The sequence below is a fragment of the Panicum hallii genome, chromosome 7 (genome assembly GCF_002211085.1).
Source record: "Panicum hallii strain FIL2 chromosome 7, PHallii_v3.1, whole genome shotgun sequence".
Taxonomy (NCBI): Eukaryota; Viridiplantae; Streptophyta; class Magnoliopsida; order Poales; family Poaceae; genus Panicum; species Panicum hallii.
In genome coordinates, this window is record NC_038048.1 from 27,022,145 (window position 1) to 27,039,669 (window position 17,525).

At 46.1% G+C, this 17,525-nt stretch overlaps 1 pseudogene; it reads left to right on the forward strand.

Annotated features, from left to right (window-relative positions):
• The first annotated feature begins 759 nt into the window (after positions 1–759).
• Positions 760–17,131, forward strand: LOC112900559 (annotated as a pseudogene).
• Positions 17,132–17,525: the final 394 nt, after the last annotated feature.

Genomic DNA, 17,525 nt, shown 5'->3' on the forward strand with positions numbered 1-17,525 from the left:
AATATTTTTATAAATTAAAAGTTGATTAGTGGTGGTGTGATTGTAAACTCGCCTTCGTGCGAGGTAAACCTACCCCGATCCTGTGTAACCATGGTTGAATTGGGCGGTGACCCGACAGACCAATGGGTTGTTCCGTTTGAAGTGCATTGAGTTAATATCGCCTGCATCGTGATGACTAGCGCACTTGAGCCGGAATAATTCAGGCGGTTCTGCCACAGAATTTTGGTGAGAAATAGTTCTAAAATAAAGAAAAAAGCTCTCCATGATCAATTCATTACAAAATGCAAGATTAATTCATAGAAAATGGGTAGAAATCCAATGGATTGATGGTTACTAATATTAGAACAAGTTGATGGAGTTAATACATCAAGATTGGGGAAGTTTCATTAGAATTTCGGCAAAAAACGGCCGCAACAATGGAGGAGAGGGGGTGTGGCCATCAGGTTGGGGAAGAAAGGTGGTAGTAGAAAGAAGGGATTTGGATTTTGTACTGTACACCGCCAATTCGTAGCTGGAACCGGTGGTGATGGCCGGTGACACCATCACCACCAGTTCCAACGGCCACTACGGCCACCAACTTTGGAACCGGCGGTGAAACCCCATTTTGTAGCAGTGATAGGCGCCTGGCCAGCCATTCATCCTATCGTAATCCAGTCACCGAAAACCTCCAAGGGGCCTTCCTTTGGCGCAGGGTTCATCTGCGGGTCCTCCTCTTCCGGCGAGGCTGACTGCATAGCAGCGTGCCACTTCGCCGTCTTCATGCTCGTTATCAACAACAGTGATGTCATCTGGAGCTCGCCCCAGGTGGTCTGGTCCCCCAACCCGGACCACCCCATCCAGGAGAATGCCACCATGGAGTTCACCTTGGATGGTAACTTGATCCTCCATGATACCGATGGCAGCCTCATCTGGTCAAGCGGCACCAGGGGCCTCTCCATCGCTGGCATGGAGCTTACTGAGCTCGGCAACCTGGTGCTGTTTCATGGGATGAAAGCGACCGTGTGGCAATCATTTGATCATCCCTGTAATGGTACCTGGGCAGTCACTGTTAGCTGAATAAATCCTTGTACTTAGTTAGTTTGTTAGCGTGTCCATTTTGTTTCCTTCTGGTTCAAGACATGCACGAGTTCACGACTTGTGTGGAGGCCGTGCATGCAATCAGAGGGCGTGGCGAGATTAGCTCGCGGCGTCCGCGTTGAGGATGCTCTCGCGTCGCGCGTCCTGGGGATGGATGCGACAATGTCGCGGCGAGAGAAGCGCTCAAGCGCTGGTTCTCCTTTCAGTTGTAAACACCAAAATAAAAGGAAGAGCATACAGAAAACGCTGCAGTTCATCGCAGCACAAAAATCCTCTAGTGTCCACTCGTGTTCGCGTGTGCTCCTGGGAGCTCGCCGGCGTTGATCGCTGGGCAAACTCTGACAGTCGCTGCTGGAAGGCACGAGGCTCACTGCCGACACGTCTGGGACAAACTGGACTCAGTATCAGATGTACATGACAGTCGTCTCATATGGGTTGTGTCGGATGTTTTCTCCAGCCGGGTGGCGGAGTGCACCCGCCTAATCCTAGTTCATGATGAGTTTGGAGGAAATCAAGGAATGCTAGATCAAGAGACGTATGAACACAGAAAGCACACAAAGGATTAGAGTGGTTCAGGCCACCGGAGCGTAAAACCCTATGTCCACTGTGAGATGTATTGCCTGAGCTTGTGAATCTTGTGGTGTGTGTGTGTCTAAGCTTGTGAGCTTGTGAAACTTCTGTGTTCGTGGAACTTGGTGAGCTTGAGAAAACTTGTGTTCTAACGTGCGCGCTCTTCCTTTTATAGGCTCAAGGGGAGCGCGTACACTGAGCGGGTTCCCGACAGGTGGACCCGGCGATATATTAAATAACGTACACATTGGAGCCTTGAATGGCACAGATTCGGAAATCTTCCTCTTCGGGCCCCGTGCGTATCCTCTACCTGGGTACGGTCATGTACCGTCTCGCTAGCACAGGGTCTGCTGTCAGTGACATGCGTAGTGGGAGACGTGTTGTCACTATAGGGTCAGTTCCCGCTGACAGGCGAAGAGGATATGTTGACCTGCCGTGCTGTAGCCTCTGCGCACTGTAGCAGCGTACGCTGCGACCTTCCTGCAGCAGGTCACAATGACCCTTCGCTCACGCGCGCAGCGCCGTTATGTGACTACACGCCCCTCGCCCGCGCATGCGGTGCGGTGATGCGACGCGCCGCCTCGGTAACTGGCGGGCTTACCGTGATGTCAGCATACCTACCCAACGTGTCAGTGGGCAGCCCATACCTGATCTCAGTAAAAAGAAAACCAAAGCCTCTCAATCCTCCATGGTCTAGTTATGGGCTAAGTATACCTGATCTCAGCTAAGCCTTACTGAGTATTAGTATACTTAGTCTTGCTAGTCTATTTTTCAAGTATGGCCTGTGAGAACCCAACGGATGGTCCAGCCTGGCCTTTCTCTGTTCCGTTTCGCTGGTCCGTGGAGTGGGATCCGTCCCCGGCTGGCAATGACCCTCCGGAATGACGCCATGTTTCGGGCTGAACGTGGTATCAACTTTCGCGACATGTGTAGTCACGTGCTATTTTCTTTCGCTGTGACACTGAACAAGCTTGCGTAGCTTGTTGTTTTAAACAATGTTGGTTTAAGTTTACTTTAAGCTTGAAACAGACTGTAATAATGTTTAATATTTCTGTAAATTAAAAGTTGATGAGTAGTGGTGTGATTGTAAACTCGCCTTCGTGCGAGGTAAACCTACCCCGATCCTGTGTAACCGTGGTTGAATCGGGCGGTGACCCGACAGACCAATGAGTTGTTCCATTTGAAGTGCGTTGAGTTAATATCGCCTGCATCGTGATGACTAGCGCACTTGAGCTGGAATAATTCAGGCAGTTCTGTCATGGCTGGTATCAGAGCTGTAGGTTTACAATCGACACTAAAACTGTAACAGCTTTTACAAATATTTTCAGAATAAAATTTCTTAACAAATGAATTTACAAATCGCGTTGGATTCATTACGGTTGGTACTTAGATCGTAAAGCCCTAGGGATTTATATGGGAGTAATCAGGTGGCAATTAGTATTATATGTGTATAGTTCAGCTCTAACTTGCAGCACTACTTTCCGTCAAAAACTTACTTTCGAGCACAACCAACTCTAGATATTTATTTGTATGTCTTGTTCTTCAACGTTGAGATAAGAAGGTAAGAAGATAAGGATCCTCAGCCAACTGAGGGAGATTGGCCTTCCCGTCGGTGATGCGAACCGAACGCTGTTTCTCAAGCAGTGGCTTACTTGAGATGCTGCCAATACATCAACAATTAGTTGATCATATTAGGAGTATATAGTTCGGTACAGGGTATGGTAATCGCTGTTCATACCCCCATTTTATATGGTAACCCCATGAATACGTTGCAGATGTAGCGTATGCTAACGTCGTCCGTATGGTGGAAATTGTACGGATATTGTTTCTATAGTGAACAGTACTGTTTGGGGACACTTTCACGTCGTGCTGCCATGAAAGGTTCAGATTATATAAATGTGGTCTTCTGCAGGTACACTAACCACGATTAAGAGGTTAAGAGGGATAGGACTTATCGACTAGTTATTAGAGAGAGACGTATGTGTTATGCCACCGAAATTAACCACGTAAGCCCAAAGATATTTGGCAATTGTTTTGGTTGTAAGGTCGAATAGTACGTGCATGCATAATCTCTCATCAAGCAAAATGAGTGCTTTGAATGTGTTGTTCTTTTAAGGACATATAGAGTGTTGTCTATCTCTAGTGTGGTTTCAATAGGATTCTTGTGGTAGCCTTAGTTAAGTTTCGGTATCCTTCAAAATCTCACCATTTGAATTCTTGATTCAGATGGTGGCTCCTTCAAACATCTTTTGGGATCATGCAGGGCATCTCCATACCACTGGGAAGGTTTTCTCCGTCTCTTATGGGAATCACTTAGGCTATTTTTCTACACCGAGCCCCCATAGTATGATGGAGTGGAGTATAGAGAGGAAGGTGTTCCTCGGTGCAGAGTTAAGATGACTATTCCAAAGCATCCTTTTCGCTCTCAGTGGCAGCCCATCGAGGTCGATGTAGTTGGCTATCATCTCATCGACACCATTGAGACCGCAGCTCTTGAGGCCATTCACACTTTCTGCAACCAGCATCCCATGGAAGTTGTAGGGCATCCTATCGGCTTATTCCCTGCAATAGATTCCAGTGATCCTGAGTGGAATTTTTGGATAGCTCATTATGGCCACATGCTGGGAGACTTAGCCGAAGAGACACTCCGTGGTACCATCAGGTTCATGAATGCCCAACACCACTATCAGATCTTGCTGCGCCGCGGTATGAGTTTGTTGACCGGTGTAGCTCAAGGTCACTACCGAAATGCTGATCGACAAGTCACTCAGATAGAGGAGCTTTAAGCCTTGGTCACAGAGAAGGAGGAAATTATCGCAGAGCGAGATGAGACCATTATCCACCGGGAGGATCAGATCAATAAGAGTGATGCAATAATCACTCAATGTAACGCGATTATCGAGTTCCTCCAGGAGCAAGTCCATGATCTCATCCTTGAAGTTGACGACGCCCATGCTCACATCGACGAACTTCAGCAGCAGCCAGTACCCCCTGCTGTACCTGTAGCACCTGAAGGCGAAGAAGAAGAACCAGAGGAAATCGAAGGAGTTTCTGATCTCGATTTCGAGCACGGAAACCCAAAGCCTAACCCTCAGCCAGATCACTCCTCTTCCGGCAGCCAGTCCTCCGTAGGCGACCTCGACGATTTTTAGTCTATCTAAATCGTCGATCTTTCAGATGTAACTAGTGTAGAATGTTGTGACATAGGTAGTGAGTAGTCTATATGGATCTAGGGCCATTTGCTGTAATATATTTATGGCATGTGTATGTGTGGCTAGAGTATTAGTAAACAGACCACCCTGATGTAACATATTAAGGATAACCAGTGTTTGCTTAAGCTTACAGTCCAGTTGTTCATATCGATGTCCTTACCCTTTGAATGAGTTGGTTAAACAGAATATGTGACTTACATATCTGTTTAACGGTAGTATATCATCTGAAAATGGGAGCGAGAATATGTTGATAATAATGGACATCTCCTTTGTTTCAGATGGTTGGAGCTACACGTGGAACCCCGGAAGGTTTTCGAGCAGACCAAGCTAGCGGTTCCCAACAACCGCCACTAGCCCCGCCAAATCTAGCGGAAGTTATGGCACGATAGACGGAACTTCTTAACCAGCTGGTACAGGCCCAGATGAACCAGTCTCATCACACGTCCTGAGGCTGTGATGAACATCCCTCGGCTGGTTACCAAGACTTTCTCAGCACTCAGCCCCCACTGTTCTATAAAGCAGACGAGCCCCTCGATGCTGACGCATGGCTCTGTACTATAGAGTCCAAGTTCGCATTGTTATCTACACCATGCTCAGATGCGAATAAGGCACTCTTCGCAGCCCAACAACTTCACGGCACCGCCCGCACATGGTGGGACCATTACTACGCTATGCAACCGGCTGGTCATGTTGTCACATGGGATGGATTCCGGACCGCTTTCAGAGCGCACCACATTCGAGAGGGACTCATTGAGCGAAAGCTCAATGAATTTTTGACTTTGACCCAAGGAACCCGCACTGTTATGCAATATGCACAGGCTTTCAATCACCTGTGCTAGTATGCGGGTTATCATGTGGACACTGACGCCCATAAACGGGATTGCTTCTGCCATGGCCTGAATACCAAGCTTAAGGAACGACTGAACCTGGTAAGGGCCAACAACTTCAATGAATTGGTCAATATAGCCATTACTCAAGAGGATTGCATCTCAGCCCACCGAGCAGAAAAGAAATGAAAGACGCCCACAGGACCTTCCAATGTGCACCCGCCAAGGTATCGGTTGGTCCAGAACTCTGCTACCCGAGCACCGCCCCGAAACAATCTACCAGGCGGATGGGTAGCCAGGCCTCCCCAGCAGGCTTGATTCAACCGGCCACCAGTATCGCAACCCCAGCAGCAACAGCAGCAAGGCCCGAGGCCGAGCTTTCCGCCATCCAATCAAGGGAACAACAACAATCGTTGTTTCAATTGCGGCAGCCTGTCCCATTTCATCAAGGATTGCCCTCAACCCAGAAGATCTTTCCAAGGCAAACATCCAGCCCAAACAATAAGGGCAAGGGCAAGAAGTAGGTGGTACAAGTCCGCCAGGGGAGGGTGAACTTCACAACTCTCTCCGAACTCCCCGAGGGTGCGCCAATAATGACGGGTACTTTCTCTATAAACCATCAACCCGTGATTATACTTTTTGATTCTGGTGCAACCCATAGTTTTATCAGTTCAAAGTGTGGAATAAAAGTAGGCCTGGATTTCTATCCTACTAAAGGAGCCTATATGATAGCGACTCCTGGCGGTAAAATTGCATCAAATCAAATCTATAGAAAGGTGTCAATTCAGTTGGGTAGCAATTTGATAAAAACATATTAACTGTTATTGGACCTAGAAGGAATGGATGTCCTCCTAGGTATGGATTGGATGACCAGGCACCGAGTGTCATTAGATATCGCTTCCCGAGCCGTGGAGATAGATTCGCTCGATCATGAACCTACTATTCTCTATCTTCCACAACGAGAGTGCAATAACTCTTGTGCTTATGCTGTAGAAGGGATCAAGTTAAAGGACATCCCTATTGTTTGCGAATACCCAGATATTTTTCCAGATGATTTGCCTGGAATGTCCCCGGACCGGGATATTGAATTTGTCATAGAACTACAACCCGACACAGCCCCCATCTCTAAGAGGCCCTATCGTATGCCACCCAATGAGCTGGCAGAGCTAAAAATCCAACTCCAGGACCTCCTTTATAAGGGTTACAATCATCTGAGTGCTTCACCATGGGGTTGTCCAGCCCTATTCGTGAAAAAGAAAGACAATAGCTTAAGGCTATGTGTAGATTATCGTCCCCTCAATGCGGTAACCATCAAAAACAAGTATCCTCTGCCCCGCATTGACATTCTGTTTGATCAGTTAGCCGGAGCTAAAGTATTCTTTAAGATTGACCTTCGTTCCGGATATCATCAAATCAAGTTCAGGTCTAGTGACATTCCAAAAATAGCCTTTTCCACCAGATATGGACTCTACGAATATCTGGTCATGTCGTTTGGTCTTACCAATGCACCAGCATACTTCATGTACCTCATGAACTCTGTCTTCATGCAAGAACTCAACAAATTCGTTGTGGTCTTCATTGATGACATTCTGATTTATTCCAAAAATCCGGAAGATCATGCGAACCATATCCATATTGTTCTTCAGAGATTAAGAGACCATCACTTGTACGGAAAATTCTCCAAATGCGAGTTTTGGCTGGATACCATTAAATTTCTGGGTCATACTATCTCCAGTGATGGTATATCCATTGATCCCAGTAAAGTTCAAGAAGTGTTAGACTGGAAACCTCCTACATCAGTCCATCAGATCTGCAGTTTTCTTGGTCTAGCTGGCTATTATCGTCGTTTCATCCCTGACTTCTCAAGAATAGCCAAGCCCATGACTGAACAACTAAAGAAAGGAGTTAAATCCTCTTGGGATCAGAAATATGAAGATGCATTTCACACCCTCAGAGCACATCTTACTACTGCCCCAGTTCTGGCTCAACCAGATGTTTCAAAACCTTTTAACATCTATTATGATGCTTCAAGAATCGGACTTGATTGTGTGCGTATGCAAGACAACCGAGTGATTGCTTATGCATCGCGAGCACTCAGGACTCATGAACAGAACTATCCTACTCATGATCTTGAACTCGCAGCTGTCATCCATGCACTTAAGATTTGGAGACATCATCTGATGGGTACAAAGTGCCATATCTATACTGACCATAAAAGCCTCAAGTACATCTTCACGCAAGCAGATCTAAATATGCAGCAAAGACGCTGGCTAGAGCTTATCAAAGATTATGATCTGGAAGTGCACTATCATCCAGGAAGGGCCAATGTTGTTGCAGATGCACTTAGCCGCAAGGTGCATTGCCCTTGCTTGTCAGTAGAGGTTTTCAATGAGACTCTCTATTGGGAGATGAGGAAGCTCAATCTAGAGATCATTTCTCAAGGTAGCTTGAACCATATCTCAGTTGAAACTACGCTTAAGGATAACATCGTCATGACATAACAGGGTGACAAAGGGGTCAAAATCATCAAACAGAGGTTAGCACAAGGAGAAGAAAAGTACAAGTGCTTTCGAGTAGATCACGAAGGGGTTCTATGGTTCAACGAGCGTATCGTTGTACCCAAGGACCATAAGCTTCGTAAGCAAATATTGGACGAGGCCCATCTGTCCAAATTCTTTATGCACCCCGGTAGTACCAAGATATACCAGGATTTGAAACAGAACTTTTGGTGGACTCGTATGAAACGAGAAATTGTAAAGTATGTCTCGGAGTGTGATATTTGCCAAAGAGTTAAGGCCAGTCATCTAAAAACTGCTGTTATTCTTTAACCTCTACCAATTCCCTCCTGGAAGTGGGAGGATATCAGCATGGATTTCATCGTTGGCTTATCCAACACCTCCCAGAGATATGACTCTATTTGGCTAATCATTGATCGATTAACCAAGACTGCCTATTTCCTTCCCGTGCACACTACGTACAACGCCAAAAAGTATGCTGAAATTTATTTAGATCAAATCGTTCGTCTCCATGGCGTGCCTAAGATGATCATTTCTGATCGTGGAGCACAATTCATCGCTCAGTTCTGGGAGCAATTTCAACATGCTCTTGGAACTAAGTTAATCCGAAGCTCTGCATATCATCCTCAGACAGACGGGCAAACGGAAAGGATAAATCAGATTCTAGAAGATATGCTTAGAGCCTGCGTACTTCAGTATGACAAGAATTGGGATAAATGCATGTCGCTGGCAGAATTTTCCTACAACACTAGTTATCAGACAAGTCTCAAGATGGCCCCGTTCGAATCATTATACGGTCGCCGATGCCGAACTCCTCTGAGTTGGTCACAAACCGGCGAGCGTAAAATCTTTGGACCCGACCTTGTCCCTGAAGCAGAGAAAAAGGTGAAGACCATTCTTAACAATTTAAAAGCAGCCCAATCTCGATAGAAAAGCTACGCTAACATACGAAGGAGACCATTACAATTCCAAATTGGAGACTTTGTATATCTTCGAATATCTCCTACTCGAGGTATTCAACAGTTCGGTGTAAAAGGAAAACTTGCCCCTAGATATGTCGGACCCTTTTGAGATTATAGAAATCTATGGACCCGTAGCATATTGTCTTCAACTTCCTCCTCAACTAGCGGCCATTCATGATATCTTCCATGTATCTCAACTTAGGAAGTGTGTCAAAGTTCCTACTGAGATCATCAATCCCCAAGCCATTGAAATCGAATCTGATCTAACTTATACCGAACATCCGATCAGAGTGCTAGACACCAAAGAGAGAAGTACTAGAAGAGAGACCATCAAGATGTTCAAAATTCAGTGAGATCATCATACTGAAGAAGAAGCGACTTGGAAAACCGAGTCATATCTTCAGCGAAACTTTCCAGACTTCCTTCAAGCCAACTCCCAAATCTGATTGTCAAATTTCATTCTATTCCGGAATCTCGGGACGAGATTATTTTTAGGTGGGAAGGCTGTGACACTCAGGTACTTAGGAATAAAACACACTAGATTCTACTATAAAGTATGTATGTTTGATTTTATGTATGTGTGTGCTAAAATTTTAATGCAAAGGCAAAAGGATCTTTTAGTAATTTTGGAAAATTTAGGTCCTTAGGTGCAAAATGGGTGAGAATGGAAGGTAAAATCAAAACATATGAAGGTTGTTTTGCAAAAAGGTAAGAACTTACTTTTAAACCACAAATAGAGGTGAAACTACCCAAAGGATTCAAGTGGAGTGTAGATTTTAAATAGGATTTCTCTGAAGTTTAAAAACTTTATCAAGTTTCAAATTAGATTCAAATCCTTAACTATTTTGAAACTAAACCTTAACGCAAAGTTGTAGGTCTTGCTGAGCTCTACGCTTTTGCTTTTGGGCACATTTTCATTTGAGCTATGATTTGAAAGTTAACCTAGCTTTACAGTGGAGTCCCTGCACTTTTGACAAATTGTAGCCAGGTCCTCCTTCGTCTACCTCCAGTCCCCATGCTCTGCTTCGCTCTGCGCCCGACCCCGCCGCCTTCGCCGGCCATGTGCCCGAGCTCCAGGTGCCCCGCGCCACTTTTCTCTGCGCCACGTGCCGCCCCCACCCCGTGCTAGCCCTCTCCCTGCTGCTCGACGTCGCGCTGCCGTCGCCCGAGCTGCCACGCGCGCCGCCGAGCTTGCCAGCAGCTGCTCCACCTACGTAGTGCTCCTCTTGGCCTTAAAGCTCGCCTAGGAGTCCCTCTCGACTTCTTTTACACACTCCACTGCACCGCATTGCCTCTCCTTTCTTCCTCCGCTTGAGTACTCTCGCCGGAGCTCCACTGCTACGTGGGCTCACCGTTGGCAGCCGCCTCTGCCGCCTCCCACCCTCGATCCAGTGCTCTAGAAGCACCCCCGCCACCCACTGATGCTCACAGGCCTGCCCAATTTCGTTCTTCCGCACTAGATCGACCGGACCACTGCGCCGGTGAGCTCGATCTTCCGCCGCCGCTCGGCCTCGCCGTCGTCCCGGCGCTCCGCCGCCTCTTAGCCCCGGACAAGCACACCATCAGCACCACATCATCATGAGGAAGCTTCCTAGCTACTTTCCCACCGCCCTCCTGCCCTCCGGCCACCGGAACGCCATCGCCGTCCCTCGAACCCCGCCGCCCGCCCCTGTTCACCGTCGACCCGCCGCCTTGGTCCCTCTCTTCCCCAACACCGGCCACCACCGTGACCACCGTGAGCTCTTGAATCTTTTCCCCCACTTCCCCCTCGCCGCGGGTGAGCCCCCTCGTTGGAATTTGGTCGCCACCGATCGGCACCCCTGTGTAACCCGGCTAAGGATCCAATTGCAAGGATTTAAAACTTCCCAAGGGCCTTTCTGTAGAAAAATCAAAACCCCCCAATTCAAATCAGCCAAATTGGAAAATTCATAGGAAATTGTAGAAAAATCGAACAATTGCCAAACCAATTTTGTTGTACACCAGAAATTTAGCTCTACAACTTTTGTTATTAAAGTACAGTTTGAAACAAAATGTTTTTAGAGTTATTTTAAAGATTAACAAAAAGGTTTCTTGAGTATAACTTTTTCATGTTAGCTCTATTTCTTGTGAATTTTGGTGAGTAGTCTGTTTAGGGTATGAGTGAGCTTGTGTAAAAATTTCACCTGCAATACTGAACCCTAGCTTGAATTAATTAGAACTTATTCAAATCAAGCTTGAAATGGTTAAAATTTATTTAAGCATGTTACTAAGGTTTTCATGCTTAGATCTTTCTACCATATGATGTAATATAAGTAAGTAGTTCATAGTAAATCTTTAAAGAATTTAGGTCACTATTTTGCCTAAGATTTGAATTTAAACTTGACATTTGAACTAAATTTAAATGCTTTAGTTTTTGTTTTCAGAAAATTATGAAAAATTCATAGTAAGCTTATCTGCTAGAAGTAAGCTTACCCACAAAAATACAAGACCAAAGCCTTTGTAGATTTCAAAATAAAAATCAAACTTGTTAACCTAATTCAATTAATTGATTATGATAATTGAATACCAATAGTAAGATTGAATTTAAATTTCTTGCCTTATGATGTCGTGTTTATCAATTTGTTGGATTGCAACTTTATCGTGAAGTAAAATTCTTAACTCAAGAACCACCTAATTCAAACCATTGCATATCATATAGAGTCAGCGACACTCGACGACGGAGACTACGAACTAGTCTCGGAAAACGAGCAAGGGTTTTCTGAAGACCCAGTGGACGTCATCAAGAATTTAACTGAAGCCCCAAACTAAGGTTCGGAAGTCTCTGACATCCCTGACCTCAGCCCCGCTCAAGAAGGCAAGCCCCGATGCATAACCTAGTATTTCAAATTATTACACTTATACAGTTCATTACTTATATATCTATATTATGCATTAAGTCTAGGAGTTGAAATGAAACCCTAGATGCATGAATCTTAGGAACCTATGTATTGTGCCTGAGTTCTTATCGAATAGATGCTCTGCTAATAAGACCGGCAGAAGTCGAGTGATTTCGTGTCACTCGCGCGATATAGGAGTTGAATGTTTACTATTCTGCAATCACTATAAGGATAACGGACGGGGTCATGTGCAGTATCACGACATGAATGGTTACCCCGTCTGTGTTGATAAAAGTTGATAAGGTCGCAGTGTGTGGTAGTTGTAGTTAAGCGTTTGAAAGTGCTAGCCAAATGCCGTGAAATATGGAAAGCGGTAAGCCTAGTAACCAATCGGCCCGAGGAGTGGACATAACTCCCACCACTCGTAATTTGGTTTTTTGTACACGCACCGACATGCGGGAATACGTTCCGCATGGCGGACAGGAGTACGGTCATCTAGTCGCACTACAGACGTATGTCCTGCACATTGGATGTGCGTATGGTCCTACAATCGCTTGTGGTGGCCCTGATCCACGAGTCGGAATGAAAGGCAAACGGTTGCTTCGGAACAATCGTTGGATGTTCCAAGCGTGTGAGTTAGGTTTACCCTTGCAAGGTTATGAAACTTGATTCAGAATCATCCGTTTCTCGCGGAGATTGAGACTGCTTATTCGTTCTGCCACATAGAGTAAGAACAGTAACTATTATTGGAATAATCTTGATGAATGCTAATCTCTACCTTGCTTGCCTAGTACACGTGCTTACCTAGAATGGTTAACGCAACTAGAATCTGAAAGCTAAAACATGCAAGTTAGATCATACTCTTTGTTACTTTTCAGCAAAAAGAAAACCAAAGCCTCTCAATCCTCCATGGTCTAGTTATGGGCTAAGTATACCCGATCTCGGTTAAGCCTTGCTGAGTATTAGTATACTCAGTCTTGCTAGTCTATTTTTCAGGTATGGCCTGTGAGAACCCAACGGATGGTCCAGCCTGGCCTTTCTCTGTTCCGTTTGGCTGGTCCGTGGAGTGGGATCCGTCCCCAGCTAGCAATGACCCTCCGGAATGATGCCATGTTTCGGGCTGAACGTGGTATCAACTTTCGCGACGTGTGTAGTCGCGTGCTATTTTCTTCCGTTGTGACACTAAACAAGCTTGTGTAGCTTGTTGTTTTAAACAATGTTGGTTTAAGTTTACTTTAAGCTTGAAATAGACTGTAATAATGTTTAATATTTCTGTAAATTAAAAGTTGATGAGTGGTGGTGTGATTGTAAACTCGCCTTCGTGCGAGGTAAACCTACCCCGATCCTGTGTAACCATGGTTGAATCGGGCGGTGATCCGACAGACCAATGGGTTCTTCCATTTGAAGTGCATTGAGTTAATATCGCCTGCATCGTGATGACTAGCGCACTTGAACCGGAATAATTCAGGCGGTTCTGCCACAGAATTTTGGTGAGAAATAGTTCTAAAATGAAGAAAAAAGCTCTCCATGATCAATTCATTACAAAATGCAAGATTAATTCATAGAAAATGGGTAGAAATCCAATGGATTGACGGTTACTAATATTAGAACAAGTTGATGGAGTTAATACATCAAGATTGGGGAAGTTTCATTAGAATTTTGGCAAAAAACGGCTGCAACAATGGAGGAGAGGGGGTGTGGCCGTCAGGTTGGGGAAGAAAGGTGGTAGTAGAAAGAAGGAATTTGGATTTTGTGCTGTACACCGCCAATTCGTAGCTGGAACCGGTGGTGATGGCCGGTGACACCATCACCACCGGTTCCAACGGCCACTACGGCCACCAACTTTGGAACCGGCGGTGAAACCCCATTTTGTAGCAGTGATAGGCGCCCGGCTAGCCATTCATCCTATCGTAATCCAGTCACCGAAAACCTCCAAGGGGCCTTCCTTTGGCGCAGGGTTCATCTGCGGGTCCTCCTCTTCCGGCGAGGCTGACTGCATAGCAGCGTGCCACTTCGCCGTCTTCATGCTCATTATCAACAACAGTGATGTCATCTGGAGCTCGCCCCAGGTGGTCTGGTCCCCCAACCCGGACCACCCCATCCAGGAGAATGCCACCATGGAGTTCACCTTGGATGGTAACTTGATCCTCCATGATACCGATGGCAGCCTCATCTGGTCAAGCGGCACCAGGGGCCTCTCCATCGCTGGCATGGAGCTTACTGAGCTCGGCAACCTGGTGCTGTTTCATGGGATGAAAGCGACCGTGTGGCAATCGTTTGATCATCCCTGTAATGGTACCTGGGCAGTCACTGTTAGCTGAATAAATCCTTGTACTCAGTTAGTTTGTTAGCGTGTCCATTTTGTTTCCTTCTGGTTCAAGACATGCACTAGTTCACGACTTGTGTGGAGGCCGTGCATGCAATCAGAGGGCGTGGCGAGATTAGCTCGCGGCGTCCGCGTTGAGGATGCTCTCGCATCGCGCGTTGTGGGGATGGATGCGACAATGTTGCGGCGAGAGAAGCGCTCAAGCGCTGGTTCTCCTTTCAGTTGTAAACACCAAAATAAAAGGAAGAGCATACAGAAAACGCTGCAGTTCATCGCAGCACAAAAATCCTCTAGTGTCCACTCTTGTTCGCGTGTGCTCCTGGGAGCTCGCCGGCGTTGATCGCTGGGCAAACTCTGACAGTCACTGCTGGAAGGCACGAGGCTCACTGCCGACACGTCTGGGACAAACTGGACTCAGTATCAGATGTACATGATAGTCGTCTCATATGGGTTGTGTCGGATGTTTTCTCCAGCCGGGTGGCGGAGTGCACCCGCGTAATCCTAGTTCATGATGAGTTCGGAGGAAATCAAGGAATGCTAGATCAGCATACCTACCCAATGTGTCAGTGGGCAACCCATACCCTGTCTCGGGCACGCGCACCCCAACCACCCGCATTTAATGCGGTAGTTGGGCTGGCTTCTCTAGAAGGCCGGCTCCCACCGGACACGTGGCGGTGCTGGTTTGGTGGCCGCTTCCCCAAAGTCACGTGGCGGCTCCGGACCTCCTCCCCGGTGGGAAGGGAGATCCGGCCCCCCCCTCCCCCCCCCCCCCCCCCGGCTGGCCCAGGCGCTCAGGCCTCTTGGGGTCCGACTTCTACACGTAGGAGCGCAAGACCACCCCGCGGTGGTCCGGGCCCGCGGTAACCGTTCTTGAGCATCTTGTCCTCGTGGGCACGTGGAGGTGCCGGACCTACCAGAGCGTAGGGGAGGTCCAGAGACCGTGCCCCCAGCTGTCAGGCCCGGGCCATACGCCCCACCACCCAAAGGCTTAGTACGAGGTTACGGATAAACTCACACCCCTCAGGTTGGACACTCTAATAAGAGGTACCCCTGTCTGTATGTACCTGACACGTTGTATGCTTACCTTGAATCCACACCGCCGGCGCAGCTCTATTTCTCGCGATGGGCTGCTGAAAAGACGGTAACTTTCACGAATGGCAGCCTCGGAAGCATCGTGTTGCCAGCAGCAAGGTACATCCAGTTCCTGAGATTTGAATCTGATGGACACCTGAGACTGTATGAATGGTCTGAAAACATAAGAGAGGAGTGGACCATGGAGTCTGACGTCATGAAAATGTTTCTTGATGACTGTTCTTTCCCGACAGCCTGCGGCGAATATGGGGTATGCACAGGCAGGCAATGCATCTGCCCATCACCGAGTGATTCTAGTATCGAATACTTCAAGCCGATGGATGGGAGAAGAAGGCAAATCATGGTTGCTTGCCACAGAATCAAATCTCCTATCAAGAAATGCAACACCATGAGCTCCTGATCCAGCCTGATGTTTCCTACTTTGATACGAACAACATTATTATAGATGCAAGAAGCAGAGATGACTGTAAGCAAGCATGCCTGAAGAATTGCTCCTGCAAATAAAGCAGTTATATTTAGATATGACCTGAATGATTCCTATGGAAAATGTTCATGGCTGATGATTGTCTTCACGTTGCAACAGATAAACCCTGAGACTGTTCAATATAACTCTTCTGCCTACATCAAGGTGCAGCTTAGCTCATCTCCTACCAACAAAAAGGTGGGTCTTTTGAAAAAAAACCCAACAAAAAGGTGATTTTAGGTGCTACATTTGCAGGTATTGCTACTGTTGTATTGGCTACCATTGCTGTCACTCTTTATTATGTACAGAGGAGGAGGTGGAATCAAGACATAGATGGAGATTTCAATTTTGATCAATTACCTAGCTTGCCAATGAAGTTTTCTTATGAAAAGCTAAGACTATGCACCGAAGACTTTGGTAAAAAGCTCGGAGAAGGTGGGTTTGGATCATTTTTGAAGGGAAACGAGATGGGGAGACAGTTGCAGTGAAACGCTTGGAAAGTGCTATGCAAGGAAAGAAAGAATTCTTGGCAGAGGTTGAGACTATTGGCAGGATTGAACACATCAATCTTGTCAGACTGATCGGCTTTTGTGCAGAGAAATCGCATAGACTTTTAGTGTATGAATATATGCCAAGAGTTTCACTTGATAGGTGGATCTATTGCCGCCACAATAATGCCCCTCTTGATTGGGCCACCCGGTATAGGATCATTCTGGATAGTGCCAAGGGTCTATGCTATCTCCACGAGGAGTGTAGGCGAAAAATTGCTCATTTGGACATCAAACCACAGAATATTTTCTTAGATGAGAACTTCAACGCCAAATTGGCTGATTTTGGACTATCTAAGCTAATAGATAGGGATCAAAGCATGGTAATAACAGTAATGAGAGGCACACCTGGGTATCCAGCTCCTGAATGGTTAACATCACGAATCACCGAAAAGGTTGATATCTATAGCTTTGGAATTTTTATCATGGAAATAATAAGTGGCAGAACATGTGTTGATTATTCTCAGCCTGTGGAGAGAATTCAGCTGATTTATTTCTTACGAGAAACCGCTAAAAACAACCTGCAAGATATGATTGACAAGAGAAGTCCCGACATGGTCTCTAACCTGGGGGGAGTGATTGAAATGGATATCCAGCAATGCCTATTGGACATAATGTATCCGAGTATTCAGCTCAGCCTCAGGCATCAATCTTATCTGGCCCAAGGTGAACTCGAAGAGTAATGAGCAGAAAGGAAATCCATAATTACATATATCATACACTATGTCTTTGTAAATAAATCTGTATCCTATGCTATTTCTTGTTTGGAAGTATGTTTTAAGTGGCCTTAATACTTATGGCGGTCATGATAGTTTACGATGAAATTGAAACTCTACCTTTACAAATCGCAGCTATAAAAAGAGTAGTGCCAGTTGTACAGATTTTGAATGTATGAAATGTAACTACAATGAAACACAATAATATTGTCCCCTATATTTTGCTTGCCGGGCAGTTTACGACATATGTGGCTGTATAACAGTTCGATGCGCAAGGAAAAAACAGTATCATTTATTTCAGGTGATTGTTTTACGTCTCTTTTTAGCTCATGCTACCTCTTGATGGGCTTGAACAAAGGAA